Source organism: Cyprinodon variegatus, unplaced genomic scaffold (genome assembly GCF_000732505.1).
Source record: "Cyprinodon variegatus isolate N-32 unplaced genomic scaffold, C_variegatus-1.0 Scaffold1378, whole genome shotgun sequence".
NCBI classification, from domain to species: Eukaryota; Metazoa; Chordata; class Actinopteri; order Cyprinodontiformes; family Cyprinodontidae; genus Cyprinodon; species Cyprinodon variegatus.
In genome coordinates this window covers 15,244-22,424 of record NW_015151831.1, presented here as the reverse complement: position 1 = coordinate 22,424, position 7,181 = coordinate 15,244, and positions in this window count along the sequence as shown.

Here is a 7,181-nt window from a genome sequence, read left to right as displayed (position 1 = left end):
TAGGCTTAAGCGCTGACCAACTGGAACAACACTGCGGCGTTGAGGCAAGGTCTGAAGACAGCTTAAGTAGTGGATCCTCTGATGATCTTGATGAGCTGCAGGTGTGTAGGGGGTTTCCTCAGAGGATCCACGGCGGACTCTGCTGGAGAAAGGTGGAATTTCTCCAGCTCCCAACAGGGGGTATGATCTGGAACTCAGGGAGCTGGTGAACAGGAACTAGGAAGTCTAGAGGGGATATCAAAATGGTTAGTTCAGGGACCGTGGGAATCTTGAATGCCGTAAGGAAAATGCTAGTGAGAGACTCACGTTTGGGGGGGGGGGTTCTTCTCTTACTTTGCATCCAGTCTGTGTGGGTTGATCCAGAGAAGAGGGGACATGTTGAAGAGTGGACAGGTACACATTCTTTGGACCCGGAGGAGCACTGGAGCGGACTGTCACTTGGATTTCCGTAAGGGACTTGAACGGCACATGTGGAGGTTTCTCCCTCGCTCAGTGTGAACTCAGAAAACAATCCTTCCAGGGGAAGAAGACCAAACTTCCAGTACGCAGGAGGACTTCCTGCCAAAGGCAAAGACAAAAACAAAGTTTGACTCAGAGAAACAAAGACTCAGGTTAGACTCAGCTAATCTAAGCATGGCTAGAGTACCCAAAACTGGCAAACACTCTGGCGTCGAGGTAGCGACAGTCCATTGCTTAAGTACTCCTCCAGATAATGATCCAAAGAGCCGCAGGTGTGCAGGGAGGACCAACAATGACAGGGCGCACCTGGTGGTGGAGGGAGAGACAGATACCACACAAACTGGATTCCTGACACCGACTAGGCAGGATGAGCAGGTCTGTGTACATTTTTTTCACTTCTGTCTCTGTGCCACACAAAAATTAAAACAATTTCCAACATTTGACTTGGACAGATAATGAAAAGTTATTACAAACAAATAAATAAATAAAACCACCAGCGAATCTATAAGGCAAAGCTCCAATTGATGAGTCTGTGTAGCATCTCAAACCAGAACAGATAGCCTAGAGAATTTGCCTAAGTGAAAAACATAATGAGAACTACATCTAAAGAAAGGGCAAATGCAGCAATAAATGCTGTGGGATTATTTTGCAGAACGAGTTTGGTGAAGTTTATTAAAGTTTTACTTTTTCTTTATTTTCATAAAGAGTGGAGAATGATAAGATTACCTGCACGTTGATTTTAATTGTGTCTGTAGTAATCACACAATTTTACTATATCCGATTTCTTTCCTGTTTCTCGATTTTTTTTTTTCCAAGGCAGTGTTAAGCTTTTTTTTATTCTACTGTCAACCTCCACAGATATAACCCACATGTAATTATAAATAACGGTTTCTAAGGCAAGCAAACATAAAGACCATAAGACCTTAACCTTTATTGTATTATTGAATTAAAAGTCCAACTAACCAGCTCTAATGATGTTTCTATCCTTTATTTTTATCTGCTCCCACATCCTCTTGACACTCAAGGTTACGCAAGTAATATGCAGTAAAGTGGGATGTATGGCCGTGTGAAATGCCACTATTCATTGAGACTTGTATTTTCTCTTTGTATATCTTTTTGATGATATGTTTTCCTTACAGGAGAAATTCAGCTCTTTATATTCTGTGCTCATGATTGTGACTGATCTGCTACCTTGATCCCGTCCCTTAATATGTACGCGTTCACAGATTTGTGATCATTCAGAGCTGAATTGAGTTAGCAAGTTCATAACCAGCGTCATGGCACCATTGATCCTGATTGCCATTGTTGTGGATTATTTAGTTAGCTTTGTGGTACAGGTACACTTTGGTGTTTCCATGCAATAGATAGGATATTTTTCAAACAACCTGTTAAAAAGATGTTTACTTGCACACTGAAACTCATACCACACCCTGTTGACTTAAGCTGTTTAACTGTAATAAGGAAAGTTTCCTGGTTGTGTTGTCTGTAGTCATCCTGAATAGACAAGCGAGGCTAGGTTGCTTCAGTTACCCCTAGATTTCATTTCCAGAACTTCCTAAAACAAAAAAACAAAAAATAAAAATCATTACTACTTAATACGAGAGCCTGTTTGCAAACTTAGGACTTACAAAAAGATTTGTATAGTTAGAGTCCAAATTAACCCGGAAACATGACTGTAGATCCTCCCCTGTTTGGTGTTTTAATTATTATATTGTCATCACAGCGTCATGGCCAGCACTATTCACATTGATATTACAAAGGAACAAATGTGTAGAATAGTTGTTGCAAACTCACCCCAGATAAAAATAATGACATACTGTAAAAACTTTAAGGTCCTAGAACAGAGATGAGAAGTGGAGCAAAGAGAACACTGTCACAGCTAACATGGACTATGGAATTATAATGCCATCACAGGATTCTCTGTCATGCATTCCTAATCAGTATGTTTTCATTTATTTATATAGGTATTAAGATTAATTATTAAATTGTTTTTTATCAGGGTGATAGACCAACCATTCCTGTTTAAACAAAGCAACATGTCAAAAGGCCATATCTGACTTATGAGGCGTGCTCAGTTTGCATAGTTTGAGATGAACATGTGAGGGTTGTCAGTTGCATGACACGTTTGCTTCAGCGTACGAGAGTTCTCAGAATAAACTGGTTATACATGTTTTTATGGGAAACCATGGGGCGAGGGATTATACTTTTTCTGTTTATTTGTTGATAAAAATATACTGCAGGGACTGCAGTGAACTTATGTGATAATGCTTGGCAATAATGTGGAAATGATTATTATTCACCCAGTGTCACTTAACCTGATCTATTTCACTGACAAAAGGTCCTGTCAGTGGATGAGTGGCTGGTAAAGCCATACCCCACATTTTTTGAAACAAAAATTTACCATTGCAGACTTATTCAATCGTTTATATTCCTCAACATCATAAAATCTCATTAAAACAAGTTGAATCTTGATAAGGTGATGCTTTAAATCTGAACAGACACAAGAGGTATTGTTACAAGGATTAAAACTGAGATTCTAATTCTGTTAGGAATCCAGTTTGTGTGGGTTGTGTTTTTGTGTTTTCTCCCTCTACCACCAGGTGGGGCCCTGTTCTCGTTGGTCCTCCCACACACCTGCGGCTAGTTGGCTCATCACTTAGGAGTATTTGAGCCATGGACTGTCACTACTTCGGCGCCAGCGTGTTTGCCAGTTTTGCGTACTCTAGCCAAGCTGAGTTTTGCTGAGTCTAACTGAGTCTTTGTTTCTTCGCTAAGCTTAACCTTGTTTTTGTCTTTGCCTTTCGCCAGGAAGCCTTCCTGCAAGCTGGATATTTGGCCTTCTTCCCCTGGAAGGATTGTTTGAGTCTCACACTGAGCAGGGGATTAACCTCCACAGGTTTCGTTTAAGTCCTCCTGGATTCCCAAGTGACAGTCCGCTCAATAGCTCCTCAGGGTCAAACCAAGTCTATACCTGTCCCCCCTTCAACAAGTCTCTACCTCTGGATAAACCCACACCGACTAGATCTTGGGAAGAAAGTTTTCTCCATTAACGTGAGTCCCATTTTCTCTGTCTCTCCAAGTCATTATTCAAAGTTCATACGGATCCTGAACTAACCAGTGATACTTCCCTTCCCTCTTCCAGTTCCGGTTTACCAGTACACTGTGTTTCCTGAATCCAACCCCCGCTGGTTTTATCAATAAACCTGTTCAAACTTTACCCTGATTCTCTGAGTGGTTTAGTGCATGTGGGTCAGATCTCTTAAGAAGATCATGACAAATTCTTAGATTATTTTATGTTTTTTTGCTGAGACCTGCAGTGTTTTCTGTTCTTTGTTAATCATAACTGCATTTACCTTAAATGCTCATACCATTGCTGGTTGCTTTGCCATAATTACCTGTAGATTTGCAAGTGATTATCTAAGCTGCCAACTCTGGGCACATCCTAACGTTGGTTTCAGTTAAAACGTGTAGCATCAGATTCCCCTTTTTAAGATGGAATGATGAAGAGTTCTACAAGACGGTTCCCAACCAGAACAGGTTAATGATAAGCAAGGCTTGTCGCTAAAAAAGGATTTTACTCGGTCTGTTTCACCTGCAAGGCCACACAATGCCTGAATGAGGGTTGTTTGTACTTGTTCCCATAAGCCAGATTCTTTCTTAATCTTTATTTACGTAGAAGGAGGAGACAGGAGCCTGAAATGGAGTTAAATTGAGGTCTGATGTCATTCCTAGGTATTTAGAGCCACTGTCTTATCAGATCAGCATACCCCGTCAGACCAGCGTACCCAAAGTAATACACATGAACGCTGTCCCTTACAAAACACACCTCCTGCCCAGACAGCCATGGATTATATTGATTTTGACATTACGTCATCTTGGATACAGTGGCTTGGCAGAGCAGAAGGAAGGTTGATTGAAGCGAATCAAACCTGAGCAAGATGCCTTCTACTAACAATGTTGTAGTTGGCCCATAAAAAAGTAATAATAATCTTGTTCAATGTTGGGAATAAAGGAATAGTTCAATCCATGATCAAATTGCTGTACAATTTTGTCACAAATTTTATTTTCTTAGGTCATGTAATTTTTCAGGGACTGCACATACTTTAAATATAAAAATGTTAGTAATTGCAGTTCTAAGGTAATTTGTATAAAATCCTCATGGGGTGAGGTAGCAAATACAGAATTAGAGGATGTCTGTATTTACCTTACACTAAAACTTTTTTGTAATTTACATCACGCATAAATAAACTATCCTACTTGACTTTTGGTATGCTTTTCTGGTAACAAACTATGGGTATGCTGATCTGACACTTATAGTGTCAGACTAGCATACGTATATGCAAGTGTGATGTCTTGTGCATGGGTATTGACTATAGGTATGCTGGTCTGACGAAGTATGCTATATGACAGAACAGCGGGTCACATTTTCTGAAGTGAAGTACAATTGTGAGTTGTGTTCCTTGCAAATGGATGGACACCTTTATGTAAAATGCAGTTACAGGACTCTTACAAATGGATTTGAATCCAATTATAAGAATAATCCTTCCACTTAAGCACTTTAGATCATTTACTAAATGTTACATATTTATTAGACGATTACAAAGGGTTTACACATTAAAATGAGAGCACAAAGCATACTTTGGCTGGTGAAATAGATTTTAACATTGAAAACAACGCCTTCCATTTATATGCCTTACGATCTGTGTTGTATAAGTGCTTACGCACTTTAAGTAGGTTCTCTTCTTCTCAATTGTTTTCAAGATGTTTATTGAGAGACATGTTCGCTATCGCCCTCTGCAGTCACAGATTTTGACAGGTCACATATTTTGTTGTTGCACTGGTACCAAGAAGCTTGACTTTTTCTTAACGAGGCTAGTTACCATTGTGAAGTACTCTGAAAAGCAAACCTGCTCCAGGGCAGGCTAGCTCTCAGGATTAATTTGAAACCAAGAGAACCTCCACCCAGCAGCAAATCAGCTGTTTGGGAAAATATGATGTGCCCTTTGATGAAAGACCCGTTTTAAATCAGAGGGGGAAAAGAACTTCAATCAATATCAAAATAAAATACTTTGAAAACCCAAAAGCAGTTAAAACAAAATATTTCTGTGACAAATTAAATAGTTTTCAGTTGTAGTCGGACAATTTAATTTCTCTTATTTCCTATATTAATTTATCCTATTTACTCACTATAAAAGTTGTCACTCAGGCTGTTTTCAGACAAGACATAGCTTCTTCCCAAAACAAACCAGATTCTTTCTCAAGGTTTATTCATAACATGTTACTGTTAACCAAAGTGTCTGTAATTTGTTTTAACTCTGACTTCTTTCCATTGTTATAAGTAAGGGGGTACGAACGCTGCCCAGATCAGAAAAGGGCTGATTACTATGCGATAAGGGTCGTATGATGAACTGTTCTCTCTTTGCAAAGATAAAATAAAGTACTGACTGAGTGAAATCCGTCGACCTCCGTTTATTTAACTGGAGTGAAAGCTGAATACTTTTTTCTCACGACAATGACAAAACAGTTAACTCATTCCGTTGTTTTGGTTTTTTTTTTTCAGATTAATTTCTGTCTCATTTAAATGTATTACCAGACTTTCAGTAGAGTGTACACGGGTATACATAGATCGGGGAGATTTACCATTAGGCAATCCTAGGCAGTTGCCTAGGGCCCAACGTTCCTGGGGGCCCCATAAATAAATAATATTGCCCTTTCAACATTTGACGAGCTGTGTAATTAAAAACAATTTAAAATAAATACAGAAATAAATAAATTCTCAAAAAAATAATAAGCATACAATTAATTCCTCCCTTAACATACAATAAACAAATAAATGTGGATAGAAATTAAATTATACAGTGAGACATAAATGTATATATCTCTTTTAATTGGCTTCTTTGTTTTTTGCATTTGTAATAATTATCGTATTTATTTATTGCAGTGGGTCACATGACCTGGAAGCTATTGAAGAAATATCAATTATTTATATAATAAAAAAATATTTTAAAATGAACAAAGGATTTAAAATGGAATAACAATGAGTGTGCCTCATCAGGCTAAAGTAGTAAAACAATTTCACAAACAATTTAAGTCAGTATGTCACATGAACTTGAAGCTATTGAAGAAAAGTCCCAACTTTTGTCTTTTAAAATATCTTAAACATTGAAAATTGTTTAAAATTGCATAAAAGCAAGTGTGCCTTACATATGTTATCTATTGGCATGATTTTATATCAGTTTGGTCTTAGCTGGTCATAAGATAAGGAATTTATTGATTTTTATTTCTCAAAGTGCTCTCAGAGTGCTTGGTTCAAAGATTTGTTGATTGTCCCTAAATGCACTTCTTGTAGGAGGAAGCAGCTGAGAAAAGCTGGCCGACATCGGAGTACCTCAGTCGGATCAACAGTTTGCTAGATCACTGACTCCGTGGAGCTTAAATGTCCCATATCCAACTTCAAACCAACTTCACAGCGGTCGTTAGCAACCTAATTAAGAAGATGGCCCCCTTCCTCTAGATTCTGAAAAACTACATTGTCGACATCTGTGTCCAAACGAAAAATAATAAAGTCAATACTTATAACATTAGCATTGTTTTCAAAAACTGTTGCTAAATGCCTCAGCTAACTCAGGCAACTTCATCGTAGGTAGCCATGTTTGTTGTGGCTGTGGCCGGCATAGATATCCATAATAAAGGCTAGATGTCTTACGGCGGAGTCTCAAACG